The sequence below is a fragment of the Giraffa tippelskirchi genome, chromosome 1 (genome assembly GCF_054371585.1).
Source record: "Giraffa tippelskirchi isolate mGirTip1 chromosome 1, T2T-mGirTip1v1.2.pri, whole genome shotgun sequence".
Classification (NCBI taxonomy): domain Eukaryota; kingdom Metazoa; phylum Chordata; class Mammalia; order Artiodactyla; family Giraffidae; genus Giraffa; species Giraffa tippelskirchi.
Genome location: NC_137275.1, coordinates 89,204,761 through 89,222,935, shown reverse-complemented (window position 1 = coordinate 89,222,935; position 18,175 = coordinate 89,204,761).

Sequence of the window (18,175 nt, the reverse complement as noted above, 5' to 3'; positions counted from 1 at the left end):
GGTATATATATACAGACTGCTTTATAAAAACATTATGAGAACTTCAAACCAAAACACTATAATAAATACAGCACACATACAGACAACCTGCTGCTGCTGCTGCTAAGTTGCTTCAGTCGTGTCCGACTCTGTGTGACCCGATAGACGGCAGCTCACCAGGCTCCACCGTCCCTAGGATTCTCCAGGCAAGAATACTGACAACCTAAACAACATTAAAGATAATCATCAAACCACAAGAGAACACAAGGGAAGAAGACTGACAAAAATCATAAACAATTAGAAAATGTCAATGGGAACATACATATTGATAATTACTTTAAATGTAAATGGATTGAATGTTCCAACCAAAAGATACAGACTGGCTGAATGGATATAAAAACAAGACTGATATCTATGCTGAAAAGAGGGCCTTTTCAGACCTAGGGACACATAATAGCCTGAAACTGAGGGCATGCAAAAAGATATTCATGCAAATGCAAATCAAGAAAGCTGGAATAGCAATACTCATATCAGACAAAATAGACTTTAAAATATAGACTGGTACAAGAAACAAGGAAGGACACTACATAATGATCAAGGGTTCAATCTAAGAAGATGTAACAATTGTAAATACATATGCATCCAATATAAGAGTACCTCTATAATGCAAATACTAATAGCCATAGAAGGAGAAATAACAACAATAGTGGGAGATTCAACGCCACTTACACCAACGGACAGATCATCCAAACAGAAATTCAGTAAGGCAATAAGAGCCAGCTTAAATGACACATTAGACTGAAGGAACTTAATTGATAAGGGTATTCTATCTGAAAGCAGCAGAATATACTTTCTTCTCAACTGCATATGAAACATTCTCTAGGATAGATCACATCTTGTACCACAAATCAAGTCTTGGTAAATTTATGAAAATCAAAATCATTTCAAGCACCTTTTCTGACCACAATGCTATGAGATTAGAAATTAAAGGAAAAAAACAAATGTAAAACAAAACAAAACCAAACACATGCAGGCTAAACAATATGTTACTAAGCAATCAATTTATCACTAAAGAAATCAAAGAGGATATGAAAAAAACATCTATAGATAAATAACAATTATCGGACAATCTAAAATCTATGAGACACAGCAAAAGTGGTTTTAAGAGGGGAGTTCATAACAATACAATCCTACCTCGAGAAACAAGAAAAATCTCAAATAAACAACCTAACCTTACAAATAAAGTGACTAGAGAAAGAAGAGCAAACAAAACCCAAAGTTAGTAGAACGAAATCATAAAGATTAGAATAGAAAGAAATAGAGACAAAGAAATTAGAAAAGATCAATGAAACTAAAAGCTGGTTATTTGAAATGATAAAAATGGTAAACTTTTAGCTAGGCTTATCAGAAAAAAAAAAAGGGAGAGGGTTCAAATCAATAAAATTTGAAATAAAAAATTACAATGGACACCACAGAAACACAAGGATCATAAGACTACTGCAAGCAACTATATTTCCATAAAATGGACAACCTGGAAGAAATTGGCAAATTCTTAGAAAGATACAACCTCCTAAGACTGAACCAAACAGAAACAGAAAATCTGAACCAACCAATCACAACTACTGAAATTGAAATTGTGATTAAAAAACACTAAAAAGTCATGGCTTTACAGGTGAATTCTATCAAATATTTAAAGAATTCTATCAAACATTTCCTTCTAAGAATCTTCCCCAAAAATTGCAGAGGAAGGGACACTCCCAAGTTCATTCTACAAGGCCACAATGATACCACAAAAAAAGAAAATTACAGGCCAATGTCACTGAATAACACAAACACAAAAATCCTCAACAAAATACTAGCAAGCCAAATACAACAATACATTACAAGGATTCTATGCCATTGATAAAGTGGGATTTATCCCAGGGATTAAAGGATTCTTTGATACATGTGAAGTCAATGTGACACACCACGATAACTGAAGAATAAAAACTATATGATCATCCCAATGAAACTGAAAGTCACTTAGTCATGTCTAACTCTCTGCGACCGCATGGACTATAGCCTACCAGGTCCCTCTGTCCACAGGATCCTCCAGGCAAGAATGCTGTAGTAGGTAGCCATTCCTTCCCCAGGGAATCTTCCGGACCCAGGGATCAAACTAGGCAGGCAGATTCTTTACCATGTGAGCTACCAGGGAAGCCCATCATCTCAATAGGCGCAGGATAAAGCTTTTGATAAAATTCAATACCCATTTATGATAAAAAAAAAAAAAAAATCCAGAAAGTAGGGATAAAGGGAACCTACCTCAACATAATAAAAGCCATATACAACAAACCCACAGCCACTTCATTCAAAGGTGAAAAACTGTTTCCTCTAAGATTAGGAACAAGACAAGAATGTCCACTCTCACCACTTTTATTCAACACAGTTTTGGAAGTTCTAGCCATGGCGATCAGAGAAGAAGAAATAAAAGAAATCCAAATTGGAAAAAAAGTAAAACTATCACTGTTTGCAGATGACATGATACTATATGTAGAAAATCCTAAAGCCATTATCAGACAACTACTAGAGCTCATCAATTAATTTGGTGAAGTTTGCAGAATACAAAATTAATACACAGAAATTGCTTGCATTCCTATATACTAACAATAAAAGATCAGAAAGAGAAATTAAGGAAATAATCCTATTCATCATTACATCCAAAAGAATAAAATACTTAGGAATAACCCTACCTAAGGAGGCAAAAAACTTGTACTCAGAGAACTATAAGATGCTGATGAAAGAAATCAAAGATGACACACAGATAGAGAGATATACCACGTTGTTACATTGGAAGAATAAATTTGTGAAAATGACTATACTACCCAAAGCTATTTATATATTTAATTCAATCCCTATCAAATTACCAATGGTATTTTCTGTTCATAGAAGTAAAACAAAAAATTTTTACCATTTGTATAGAAATACAAAAGACCTTGAATAGCCAAAGCAATCTTGAGAAAGAAAAATGGAGTTGGAGCATTCAACCTCCCTGACTTCAGACTATACCACAAAGCTAGAGTAATCAAAACAGTATGATACTGGCACAAAGACAGAAATGTAAGTCAATGGACAGGACAGAAAATCCAGAGATAAATTCACTCATCTATTACAAAGAAGGCAAGAATATACAATGAAGAAAATTCTCTTCAATAAGTGATGCTGGGAAAACTGGACAGCTACCTGTAAATGAATGAAATTAGAACACTCCTTAACACCACACACAAATAAGCTCAAAATGGATTAAAGATGCAAAACTAAGGCCAGATACTATAAAACTCTCAGAAAAATACAAGTGGAACACTTTGACACAAATCGAAGCAACATCTTTTTAGATCCACCTCCTAGAATAATAAAAATAAAAAACAAATTGAACCTAATTAAACTTAAGAGCTTTTGCACAGCAAAGGAAATGTAAACAAAACAAAAAGTCAACCCTCAGAATGGGAGAAGTTATTTGCAAACAAAGCAGGTGACAAGGGGTTTATCTCCAAAATATACAAAAAACTCATGCAGCTCAATATCAAACAATCCAATCAAAACATGAGTGGAAGATCAGACCTCCCTCCAAAGACATACAGATGGCCGAAAAACATGTGAAAAGATGCTCACCATCACTAATTATTAGATAAATGCAAATCAAAAACTACAATGAGGTATCACCTCACATGGATCAAATTGGCCAGCAAAAAAATCTACAAACAATAAATACTGGAGATGGTGTGGAGAAAAGGGAACACTCCTACACTTGGTGGGAATTTAAATTGGTATAACCATTATGGAGAACAGTATGGAGGTTTCTTAAAAAACATAGAACTACCATCTGATCCAGCAATCCCACTCCTGGACACATATTTGAATAAAATCATAATTTGAAAAGTCAGATGCACTCAAATGTTCATTGCAACACTATTTACAATAGCCAAGACGTGGAAGCAACCTAAGTGGCTGTTGAAAGAGGTAAGGATAAGTGAGATGTGTAAGATATGTACAATGGAATATGACTCAGCCATAAGAACAAAAAAGTGCCATTTGCAGCACCTGTTGGACCCAGAGATTGCAATACTGAGTAAAGTCAGTCAGAGAAATACAAAAATCATATGATATCACTTATATGGAGAATGTAAAAATAATGTTACAAATGAACTTATTTACAAAATAGAAATAGACTCACAGATGTAGAAAACAAACTTACGGTTATGGGAGGGGATGGTGGGAAGAGGTAAACTGGGAGATGGGAATTTACATATACAAACTACCATATATATAAAACTAATACCTCTCCTACTGTGTAGCACACAGAACTCTACTCAATTCTATGTAATAACCCATATGGGAAAAGAACATTAAAAAAAAGTGGATATATGTGTATGTACAACTGAATCAATTTGCTGTACACCTGAAACTAACACAACATTGTAAATCAACTATACTTCAATAAAAAAATTAAAAAAAGAAAGTACCGGCAAAAAAATATTGTTTAAAAGATATAAAGTAAAACTTGTCTTTTTGCTTTTCTTATGCTGTATCTGCCTTTCCCTATGTCTGTTCAATTATTTTTGCTACCCACTGATGGACCCCCTCCACAGTCCATAGTCCAAATCCAAATAATTGACTTAGTTCATTAACTCATATTGATATTAATTAATTACTAACAGAGCACTTCTGCAAAACTTCTCCATGGATTACTGACAATATTTCAGTTTCCACCTTTGTATCAAACACTAATAAGTGATCTGAAGAAAGAGTTTTGGGTAAAACAGCTAAATTCAGGGGAAGATGAACATGGCACCTATCTTGAGTGAACTGTCCAATAACTGACCCTTCCTGTAATACCTCCTCTATCCTTTCTACTGACCCATATTTCACAAATTCTTCAAAGAACAGCTCTTGTTTCTTTTCTTCATGGAACTCTCTCAACTATTTCAGGTTGCAGCATACTGACTGCAGTGGCAAAGACATGAGGTCTGACAGCACACAGGTCTCACAATCATCACAGAATTCATACCTTAGCCAGGTGCTTTCCAACTTAAGTGTGTATAAGAATCTCCTATAAAGCAAATTTCTGAACCCCAGTCCCAGAGATCTGACTCAACAGGTCTGGGTTAGGCCTTGAAATCTGCATTTTTAAACAAACTCCCAGGGGATGCTGATTGTGCTTGTCCATGGAACACACTTTGAAGACAACTGCCATTCTTCACTCACCTTGTAGCTACAGGGTTCTGGACTTATTATTTAGTTTCTATTTGCCAAATGGGGATGCTAATAATATTTTCATTGGGCTGCCATGCAATTTATATGAATCAAAATAGATTCCATGTTTGGTTTATAGCAATAAAAATTAACTGATCTACCTTGCCTTTCTCTCATCTTTCTTACATACGCAGTTAACAATGAAAATTCAATCTGTGATTCGATACTTCCTTAAAATTAATTCAACACTGATGTAAGTTTAGATGGTGGTATATCATGGCTCTTCGATTAGATTCCTGGTCACTCCAGAGAGGTTGTGGAGCCCCCACAGCGCTCTTTATACCGTATGCACTTTCAGCCCAATGGAGAGGAAGTGGCGCGACAGGGTTAAAAGCAGACACATGGCATGAGAGGACGTGGGACAGACCTGCAGCCCTGAAACTTAGCATCTCTGTGACCTCGAATGAGTTATTTAGCCTCTTTCTTCCTCAGTTTCTTCCTCTCTAAATTAGGAATAATCATGAGTTTCCTCAAAAGCGTGTTGTATTAAATGAGGCAGTATATGTAAAGCACTCGAAAAGCACCTTTTTTATGTCAGCTGAAAGTCTCAGAGATGATCTCACTGGCCTCCCTTTATCCATGGCACACAGTTGCTCTGGTAAACACATTTTCTGAACACATCCTTTTTGCACACGATAAAATATGGCCTTGGGGTATGCTCAAGAAAGAAAACTTATGTACAAAACTAGGACCTATCGAATCAGCTATTGTATAAACATAATGAGTGAAGCATTAAAATATACTCAGAGCAATGTCATTTCCTTCATTGTTTCATCACTGCTTACTTGTTTCTCCTCCCTGCTAAAATGTCACCTATTTGATCATAAGCATTTTACTTTTTCAATAAGCCAGGAACGTGTTCATATCACAACAAAAAGAGCACAATTTGTAGTCAGAATTCTATAACTTTAAGTTCAATCTTCTTCAAACCAGTTATGTCAAAGTGGGAAAGTTCCAAGAGTGGAAATAAAACAAAACTTGATAGTATCACTTACCATGAAGTATCATAGTAAAGATGATATTTGATAATGTATGTAAAAGCACTTGGCATAAAGTAAGTATTCAGTTAATAGTACTTAGTATTCTTTTTTGAGTCCCTGGCATCTACCACCATGACTAATGTAGCCTTAGCACTTGAGAATGTTTTTGAAAAAAATCAGTGTATAAATTCAGCAGTGTGGTGGTTCTTCATTTTCAATGTTGATTAATTCCAGATAACAAATCAGGGTGTTCAATAGCACTAAGTCACCAAGTCATGGATCTCCCCACATCGTCTCTAGAAAATTATGACTGTCCATTAAACAAACAGACTAATTGCTGTGTGAGTTAGTTTAACCCCAGGACTCAATCATATGTGATAAGAAATTCTAACTACACTCTTGCCTCTCCAAGATATTTTCCTATTCTGTTTTGTTCATCTCCATGTAAGGCAATAAAAGTTACTTTATCACAATAGGATAAACCCCATCTAAAAGCAATGTCTGAGCAAACTCTAAAATAGCATGTTCTGGAATGAGCATAATTATTGGTTGTGATTCTTTGGACAAGTTACTGAAAACATTTCCAGGCCTCAGATTTCACATGGGTCTAATAGGAACTATAATACTCACTAAACTGTCCTGTAATGAGATTTATATGTCTGTCTTGTCCTTTTCCTGGCTCTTTATTTTTATCCCTAGAGTTCACTGCTGAAGACGCCTTGATGATCCCAGTTCCTTCTGTTTAGATAGTCAAAATATTTATCAGTGTGGATTTCCTCTTATGTGAGGCTCCCCTTCAGACAGTCTCACATACAACCTTGTTGGTAGGCAGTGTGAATGTGGCAAATGCAAAGTCACACAGTTCCTGTAGTGTAGTCCTGGGTCTGGGAAACAGCTGCCCAGCCAAGGCAATATTCATTCAGGTGTGGCCATGTGCCAAGGTGGTTGAACAGTGGGCACACCTTCTCCACTCTCTTCCCCATCTGCCAGTTGGATACAGAGGACTCCAGGCCCCAGGAGATGGTAGAGCCATAATCTGGGGTCACTGTGGAAGGAAAAGCCTCTGGCCAAAAGTGAGCAATCGCACCAAACTATTTCATGCATGAGAACTACAACGGGGATTGATTTGTTAGAGTACCTAGCATTACCTTAAGAAATGTGGTAGAGAAATAGTTTTTCTTAGAACTGCTATGGGTCCTCTGTATATAAACTTGACAGAAGATCTTGTACTAAGAAAAAAGTAATAACTATTATATAAGTGATGCCTGGAAAATCCCATGGACGGAGGAGCCTGGTAGGCTACAGTCCATGGGGTCGCTAAGAGTCGGACGACTGAGCGACTTCACTTTCACTTTTCCCTTCCACGCACTGGAGAAAGAAACAGCAACCCACTCCAGTATTCTTGACTGGAGAATCCCAGGGACGGCGGAGCCTGGTGGGCTGACTTCTATGGGGTTGCACAGAGTCGGACACGACTGAAGCGACTTAGCAGCAGCAGTAGCATTATATAAGTGAAAGTTATATATTTCAAACCTTCAAGTTATATGGGATCTGCAGAGATGTTTAATTTGGCCTTCAGTTGTTAAAGACATGGAATTAGTTGCCAATGTTTTCTAAACAGATTTTACATAAAACTTGGAATGTTCAGCTTCTTTTGAAAACTTGGAGAATTTGACCACACTGTTCGAGTTCCTAGGCTGCACGAATTGACCACAGGTGAGGAGCTGGTGACCAGTAGGTTCCCACCATTCCATTCCTTCAATCTTGTCAACTATTCTTGTGTCTAAACTTACAGATTTCATCAGAGTCTAACCAGGTATACAGAAACCAAAGCAAACACAGGGAACTAGTATTAATAACACAGCTGATGGAGAAGAGGAGAGAATCAGTGATTGTGAAATAAACCAAAGGTTGACATAGCAAGAAGCTGCTTCTACCACATGGCTGGAGAGAAAAAGGAGACAGTGTTGTAGAAGTCCAGGGGCTGTGACTACTCCAGGTACTGGAATCTGAAGGAGATGCCGCTGTTGCTGGAGAGGCCGTTGTTGTTGCTGTGTTAATGACTGAGTCATGTCTGACTATTTGCAATCCCATGGACAGTAGCCCACCAGGCTCCTCTGTCCATGGGGATTCTCCAGGCAAGAATTATGGAGTGGGTTGCCATTTCCTTCTCCAGGGGATCTTCCTGACCCAGGGATTGAACCCCAATCTCCCGCATTGCTGGTGGATTCTTTACTGTCTGCCACCTGTTAGAGGCAGAGAAAGAGGAAGGTAGGAATAACTGGTTTCCCTCTTTACCTTGCCCTCTGAGTTCCTACTGTGACCTCACCCAGCAGGAAGTCAGCTGACTCGGGGCCTGGGGAAAACATTCACCCTTTGGGGTGAATCCTTCTGACACAGAGCAGGGCAAGGAAGGGAAGGCATAGGTATCTGAAAGCAAACCAGCCAAGAACCTGGACCCACATCTGCTTTAATCACGTATAATGTCTGCCTGGTCCCTGACAGTATTTCAGTGTGTCACGTCTTTAGAGCGTGAGAAGATATACCTTTCAGTTTCTCTTCAGAGAAGATGCTTTCCCACTTCTCTGTCTTTCTTATTTCAATGCATTAGTATTGATGAAATCGCTTTATTTGGTTTCTTTTTTTTCTTTAAACAGTGAAAGTTTATTTTCATTGGTAAACACCCACCCAGAACAAATCAACAAAAAAATGTGGAAACTTCCATCTGAGTATGTGATAATTTCTACTTAGAGGTCCTAAAATTTAAATAGAACAAAAAAACCTGAGTCACTTACCAAGCTTAGATGGACTCAGAACACAAAGCTTAACTACCCTCCAAGAATGAAGAAAATAGAATTCCTCTTATTCTCCTTATAAAAAAGAACAAAAGCTGTTTTATCCTACCACAAAGTCTATCTATAATTGAATCTAAAAATACAAAGTATTACAAATTTAAGCTTTTAAACAGACATGTTCATTTACTACGTGAAACTTTTATTGTATTTTTTAAAATTATTTTTGGGTGTAGCCAATTAACAATGTTGTGATAGTTTCAGGTAGACAGCAAAAGGGACACAGCCATACATATACACATAACCATTCTCCCTCAAACCCCACTTTTGTTATTTGGTTTCTTAAACTGTGTTTTTGTATTTCATGAGAAAACCTTCCCTAACCTTCAGAGTTATGTCAGGGTAAAATCAATAATAAGTACAATACTACCAATTTCTAAACACAGACTATATGTCAGGTCCTGTAATGTGTGGCTGATCACAATAACAATATTTGCAAAGTATTGTTTCCCTCATTTTATTGAAGAGAAACCTGAATCGCAGGTCGGATAAGGAAATATCCAAGGTCACATGGCTGACAAGTGACAGAACAGAATTTCCACTGAGATCAGATAGACCTCTTTGGACACAGTTATTGCTGCTAGATAGTCTCTATATCAGACTAATCTTAAGTTGTTTTTTTTTTTTCTGTGGAATTCTGGGTATATAGTTGTCCTGAATGCCTCATAACCACCTGCTTATCACTTGATGTGATTGCCTAGCATAACTCTTTGTCTATACAATAACTAATACATGGTTAGTTAAGAACCTTTCCTGATAAGGCCAATCACATTTGTATTAAAAAAAAAAAAGTTCTGCTGGGACATTTTGTTGAGGGAAATTTGGATTCCAGTTCAGGAAAAAATGATAGATTCCTTCCAACATGTATCAATATATTGTTACTGCCTAGACATATATAACGATGCTGAGAAATGTAGGAAGGTTTCAAGAGAACATATTATTTTGGAGAACACACAGAGAAGATTTAGAGATGAAGAAGATTCCATATTGGGACTGTGATGCAGGTAAAATAATAGCAGTTTTAGTTACCTTAGAAATTAAATATGTGATACTTTTGCTTTTCCTCTCTCCTCTTTCATTATTTAAGTCACTACCCAAGACTGCTATTTCTCCAAATACTAGAGTACCTGGCTTTTCAAAGCATATAAGTAATATTCAATTCATATAAAAGTCTAATTTTAGTTTCTTTTTACATTTATTTTTTCTGTTCCATTTCACGTTGATGATGACTCTATTCCTTCTGAAATTCTTTACCCTCATTTTTTCAGACACAACCTGCTTTTGGCCCTCTTCCATCTTAAGTGCATTTGTCCCAATTCCTAAAGTGTCCTCTCTTATTCTGCTGGGAGGCCGGGCAGTGTAGTGGTTGCAAGCACAAGCTTTGGAGCCAGACCACCTGGACACAAACCTTGATTCTGTCACTACTAGCTTTCTGACTTTGAGGTGCTTACAAAAACTCCCCTCATTAGGCATTTGTGGTACAGAATATATTAATACATCAAGATTGAAAAGTTTGAGGGGAGGGGCAAGATGGCAGAGTAGAAGGACCTTGAACTTACCTTCTCTCATAAGCACACCAAAATCACAAATAAAAACTGAACAGTCATAAGTAAAAAAGACTGCAATCTACTAAAAATGATAGTCTGTGTCCAAAGACACAAGGAAACTACAAGACAAATTACAAAATGGGAAATGTCATGGGAAAGGTCAACATACAATAAAGGTAGGAAGTCATCCACACACAAATATGGTATTACGAATGCAGGATATTTAAAGTACATTTGAGATTAAGAGATCAGCAACTTTAAACAATCACATCTATATACCATGTACTTTATATCATGTACTATACATAAAATATGGATTGCTATACCAAAACCTCATGGTAACTGCAAACCAAGAATCTATAATACACACAAAAATGGAAAAGAAATCCACAACACTAAATACAGTCATCAAATCACAAGAGAACAAAAGAGAAAAGGAAAACAAAATAGTCCTCCAATGTACCTACCTTTAACACTTGTACTTTGAGCATACATGCTTCCTTCTGCTCAGATCCTGAACAAGGTACTATAGTAGCTACTCAACCCTCCAACCAATTGGGTTAGAATTCAAAGAACCTGGAGCATCTCTGAGGTCCACAGACTCACATATTATGATTTCTTCAATAATAAACATAACAGTAACTGCCACTTAATTAAGCATTTTGAGTCCTCTATTAGACCCCGCACATGCATTCATTTTCATTTGCCTAGGAAGACCATCTGAGGATCAAGTTACTCAAGATCACACAAACCCAGCTTGGATACTAGAAACCAGGTTCTTTCTATGTCAGTGCTTATGAATAGGGGCCTCTCAACCTGGGTCTCTAGGGTAAAGTGTCTGTTTCCTCCTTTTCAGGCTGTAACCCTATTCTGAATATAGACAGTCTTGATTGAGTCTCTGACACCCGTGTAAGTCTTATTAGCCCCCTGTCGGCAATGATTGGACCTGACTTGTGGACTCTGTTACTAGCCAAAGTTCTGCTTCTTCAGAATGAGTTCCTGGTAACAAGGTAATTGGTCACTGGTCACTATCCAGACCAGTATTACTGTCCCCATCACTGCCACGGAAGTTCTGGGGGTGGAGCTAGTTCACCCAGGCAGATCTACTTTCAATGCCTTCTCCAGAATAAATGCTGATGACAGATGTTTGAATGGTCACCTACCATGGGCCAACATTACATTAAGTGCCTAAAATTTATTGTTGAACTTGAGTGGTACACATCCACCCTGGACCCTGAGTGACATCCAAATACACATCAGATCATGGCCAAATATGTTGACACAGTTGAAAGCACTTGTGCAAAAGATATACCAAGAAATAACAAATGTGAGATGTACACAGAGACACTCTGGATTCCTGCAGAACCTTGGGTTGTCGGTCCTAGTTCACACTGTCAGTGGGAAACTCACCCAACATAGGTTTGTAAAATTATCAGTGGCGATAAGGAAATTAGAAAAAGTAGTGATTGGTAAGGCTGAGTCACAAATAGTCACAGGTGGGAGCACTTCATCCTATAGGCACTAGCAACACCATATATTAGTTTTTCAAAATGTGCATGAAAATCACCTGCGGCTCTTGTTACACTATAGATTCTAAGCCAGTACATCTGAGGTAGGGCCTGAGGCTCTGCATTTCTGAAAGCTTCCCTAACACGCTGATAGCCACTGATCCTCAGACCACACTTTGCATAGCAAGCCCATAGACCTCCTTGACACAGGTTTTTTAATAACAAGGGGGGAATAAAAAAACCATAGTAGACTTACTTAGATTGAAGTCACATGTAGGTGGCACTAGAATCTTCCAGCCAAGATGCATGATCTTACCTGAAAAGCAATCATTTATAGAGAAAAAAAAGACCAATCTGGCGCGGAGTCTCAGAGTGTGAGGGAAATGGAACCTCGGGTTGAGGGGTCTGGAATCCCATACCGAAATCGAGAGAGGGAAAGAATGGGCAGCAGTCATTGAAACAGCAACAGCGGTGTTCAACGGAATATCTGCATTTGAAAAGCGGAGAAGGTAGCCTGGGGTATTTGAAACCAGGTCCGGGGACGCCAGGCCAAGGACACTAGACTTACTGGCACAGAAAAGGCAAACTCAAAGTCTAAACAAAGAGCAACGAAAGAATCAGCACAGGCAAACCAACACCACCAAAGGTGAGCGTAGAGTCACAAATGTCCAGAAGGCAACCAGGTCAATTCTCAGATGTGGGAAGTGAACTTACCTGCTTATCTTCAGCTTCCAGAAGGGACTGAGCAAGGAAGTCAGTGTCCTAGTCCCAGACGAAACAGCACATCCAGCAAAGAACCCAGGAAGGTATAACGTGCAGGAGATGGAAAACTCAACTCCTGTTACTCACATCAAATACGCTGAAAAGGTACCGCCTTAAATTACGTCGTAAAGTTACGTCCTACTGAACCAATGAAAGGCCTGTATTTCTTCTTACCTGCGTGGGGCAGAATCAACACAACATGTGTGAATTAAGTGACTCTAGCTGTGAAAATCCTCAGAGTAGGAGGCACAAGGCACGCTGGTAAAGCCCCAAGTCTCAAAGGGAGCTTCCCAGAGCAGCAGCAGCAGCATCACCTGGGGAGCTGTTTGGAAATGTGGTCTCAGCCCGGTCCCTATCCTATCGATCAGAAACTGGGGGGATGCCACTTTGCAGCCCTTGTTCCAGCAAGCCCTCCAGGTGATTTCAATGCGCGCTCACTACCATACAGTCTATTGAAAACGTGTGTGCTCAGTTGCTCAGTCGTTTCTGGCTCTGTGACCCTATGGACTGTAGTCTGTCTAGCTCCTCTGTCCATGGAATTATTCAGGCCGGAATACCGGAGTGGGTTGCCAGTTCCTCCTCCAGGGGATCTTCCCCACCTAGGGACAGAATCTGCATTTCCTGCATTGCAGACAGATTCTTTACAGCTGAGCCACCCAGGAAGCTAAAGAACTAGTGAAGACTAAAGCCTGACTACTAGGAGAAGAAAACTCAGTAGAAATTTGATAATGGGCATTGACATTTTTGCCTCTTAAGGTTTTTATTTCCCCAACACATAAATGTATCTACTGGTAAGGACACAATTAGGAATTTTCAATAATCCAAATGTCTCTTTCTCCAGCATAGTATGGGAGACCCACTACCTTAGGTAGGTAGCTCTCTGGTCAGGGTGGTCATTTAATATAAATGTATACATTTAATATAAATGTATTTAACAGAGAATCCAGAAAAAATGCTAAAAATCCTGAGCCCTAAATATATCTTCATAAAGTCACATAGTACAATAAAAATGGGAATAGCAAAAACTAAAATTGAAAAGTTTAATTTTCATGTCTAATCTGAACAAGGATCTAAATGCTAACCAGATTCTATACAAAATGTTCACACCTCCTAAATTCAGAATTACAAAGGGTGTGCTTACTTGGAATGCTTTTGGCTCTATGTAACAGAAATCCTCTTGGGGTAGACTTACGGAGAAAGGACATGTGTGTGTTTGTAAATGGGCAAGCCCAGAGCTAACTTTGCTGTTCTTCAGACTTTTGGACTCTGTGGGAGAAGGCAGGGGTGGGATGATATGAGAGAATGGCATTGAAACATGTATATTACCATATGTGAAATAGATCACCAGGCCAGGTTCGATGCATGAGAGTGAGAGAATGGCATTGAAACATGTATATTACCATATGTGAAATAGATCACCAGGCCAGGTTCGATGCATGAGACAGGGTGCTCAGGGCTGGTGCACTGGGATGACCCAGAGGGATGGGATGGGGAGGGAGGTGGGAGAGGGGGTTCAGGATGGGAAACACATGTACACCCATGGCTGATTCATGTCAATGTATGGCAAAAACCACCACAATATTGTAAAGTAATTAGCCTCCAAATAAAATAAACTAAAAAAAAAAAAAAAAAAACTTTGCTGTTCTTCAGGATATGTCCTGAGTTTTTCCAGTGGTTCAGTGAGGCCACATGGACCAGATTCTTTCTGTCTACTTGGCTGCCCACATTCAGATTCCATTCTCAGGTTCCCCCACTGTGGCAGGTTTACTGCCAGTGGTAATCTGGAATTTGTGCCTATTCACACGGCTTCGGATGGGGGATAGAAGGGGGTGATGGGGAAAGGTCAGGGAGTGAAAAGAAATGCTGCTGAATTCCTGAGAAGAGATTCTTCTCCCAGAGCCCCTAGCAAGTTTCTCCTACTCTCTCATTGACCCACAATGTCTTAGTCTTTCCCAACCCTAAAAAGGGTGAAATTAGGATGACTAGTTAGCCTAATTTGCTAGGAGAGGGGAAATAAGACATAGGAAAATAACTGCTACAATGCCAAACTTTTTTGGATGTAATGATTAAAAACTGATGAAATGAGAGTATTTGATTAATAAAATAAATTTCATTGTTATGGAAATTACTTCATAATCATGTGATTCAAGTTATGTGTTAGAAACTATGTGGCTGCCATGTTGGAGACAACGCCATTTAAATTACTATTAAATAATTTATTTCATTAAAGTAATATATTTTTATATAATTAAATTATGCCCAAAATTATTTTTATGTGGCCTATGACTAGATGATTTTAATCTCTGGACTGCAGGGGACATAGAAAAAAACACTAATCAACTACCACTCCATGTACAAACATTAAAAATGGAGATGAACTTATAAAAAACAACAGCAAAGATTATACTAGTATTTATGCTGTGAATATCTGTTCTGTTATGGAAAAATGTTCTTAAAGTAACTAATACACACATCCATCTTTCCATGTGCCTCAACTAGAAGAGATTTCTCACAATTATTCAAATTAGAAGGCAAGTAAAATTAGAATGGAGTGGAAAGCCAACTGAATTCTATTGAGGTATGTTCATAATCATATCACCAAAAAACACAAGTATGCCTTAAGTTGTCTAGGAATTAATGTTTAAAATTGAAATATATAAGAAGAACGGCAATATTTATGAAGTCCTAGAAAAACTGTGCAGACCTTTAAGCTCTTTCAAGATGAATGCATCATGTTTCAAAGATCACTTGGATTTATAGATTAATTTTACAGGTCAATGAGGTTGTCTATAATTTTTACAGAATTATCTTTAATGAAAGTGAGAAATGCAGCAGGAAGAACATATTTAATTTTAGTAATCTTAGATATTCTCTTAAAAGTTAAAGTTATGTTGCATTGAACATTCTCATGCGACCAGAAGGAAAATGGATAGAACTACAAATGAGGAGTAATGATGAATAATGCTATTTTATGTCAAAGGAATATCCAACCAAGTCACGAAGGTATAGTCATGTTTAATGTCTACATTAATCACCTGGAACTGGGAGTAAACAATATGTTAATGAAATTTGTAGATGATACTAAATTGAAGAGTGCTGTTAGCATGCATAATGACAAGATAAACGATTTTGAAAGAATGGAGCAAAAATGACCTTTTACTTAAAAATCAGATGAATATAATAGGTATAATTTTTTTAAAGAGGCATTCTATGGAAGGAAGAGCATTATACATGATGTTCAGAAAGAATGTAACATCTTACAGATTTGACTTTGGTAATAATGTAAGGCATTTAAAAACTAATATAATATTTGAGGATTAGGTATGTTAAATTTTCACTTTACAATGAGAGGAAAACACTGTTCTATAAAGTTCTGATGAGACTAATATTTAAATATTCAAAACAATTGGGTGTTTGTCAACACATCCAAATTTAGGAAAATGGGATTAAACACATCTGAAATGAAACGGGCAATAAAAATGACTAAGAAGTCAGGCTATTAAACTTCTAAGAAAAGATTAATCTTGTAGTCTGCATACCCAATAAAAGGAAGCACAAGGGACAGTATGTAATAACTTTCTTCACAGAGGAATTCTATGGTAAATCCCATTCACTCAAAGGGATTGGCATTCCTTTGTGTAACCCAGATTATCTGGTATTTCATTAAAACAACTAGGATGTGATCTCTGACAGAATGGTAAATAAGCAGTTGTAGCAAGTTAAGCAACTATTTATTATGTAATCATTTCATGTATTCCAGGGCCATATGCGTAAAGAAAAGTGACAAAATAAGAACCAATAACAGGAGCAATAACTCCTGAAAGTCAAATAGTTATCCAGTGGCAGTCTTGACAATACTATTAATATCTTCTCAAGGAGAGCAGATGGAGTTTCCCCCCTTGGGTTTTAGGCATGGCTGCAAGGTCTCTGTGATTGAGATGGTCCTTTGTTAGAGCCCAAAGCAAACAATAGCAGTTTGTTTTTCCACCTCTTCATCTGTTAAAAACTCATATGCTTATTTTATTCAGGAACTGTTTCAAAACTAATATGTTATTGGCATTTCTTTTTTATATGCTTTTGTTTGGTCTTGTTTAATCTCAGAAGTATAGATATCACATGATGTGAAACAATTCTGTGCAATAGTTATACGAACAAGAGTCTAGTCCTCTACATATAGGTTACTCATCTTTCTCAAAAAATAATTAATTTTAACAACAACCAAAAAATGGGTTCTTATCCAATTTGGGAGCAATTTTGACAGTTTATGTGTGGGTCAAAAGTAGGTGGTCAATAAAGGCAACAGTTCTGACAAGTAATTAAAGGGAATATTTCTGCCTCATTTATTCTTCATCATCTCCCTGTTCACCCCAGTTGATTTGCCTGTGTACTACAGACAGGATCGGGGAAGACATGTTAACTCCAGGGTAAAATGGAGTTCAGTTGGATCAGCTCTAGAACAGTGTGTGTCTTGTGTTCTGGAGTGGTATAACTAAAATATTTACAAAGAAGGAAGGACAATACTCTATTAAAAATCTAGTTTAGAAGGATCCAGAAAACTACTGAGTTACCATATAACCTTCAGTATTTTATGTGTTCAGGGCTAAATTCAAAGATTTGCAAGGTCTTTCATGAGTTGTTTCCACTACTGCCACTCTCCTAGCACACACACACCCCCCCCAAAATTATCCACACCAAAACTAGATATTTCCCAGACATGTATGCACAAGTTGTTCCCTCTGATTAGAATGTTTTTTTTCCCTTTATCTGCCTAGACAACTTCTGCCAGTCTTTCTAGATGCAGCTCAATGCCACCCTGCTTTGGGAAGCCTCACAGTACCTTCCTTCCAACATCTTCCTGCTCACTAAGACAAAATTGGTCATTTCTTTTTTGTACCCACAATACTTAACATATGTTATCACACTGATAACAAAAAGCAATCACAGTCACAACACAACTGCAAGCATCATTTACTAGGTACTTAATATGCACCAACACTATGGTAGTTTTCTTATTTCTACAAAAATATCTGAAGGTAGGTGTTATTCTCTCCATGCATAAATGGAGACCCAGAAAAGTTGAGGAACGTGTCCAAAATCATAGGACAGTTGATAGAACCCCACTCACTCCAAAATCTGCACATTTTCTGTGATCCTCCTGCCTCTTTGGCATGTCTCAGTGCTTGCCCTTGTAGGTGGCTTCCCTGGTGGCTCAGTGGTATAGAATCTGCCTGACAATGCAAAAGATGTGAGTCCAG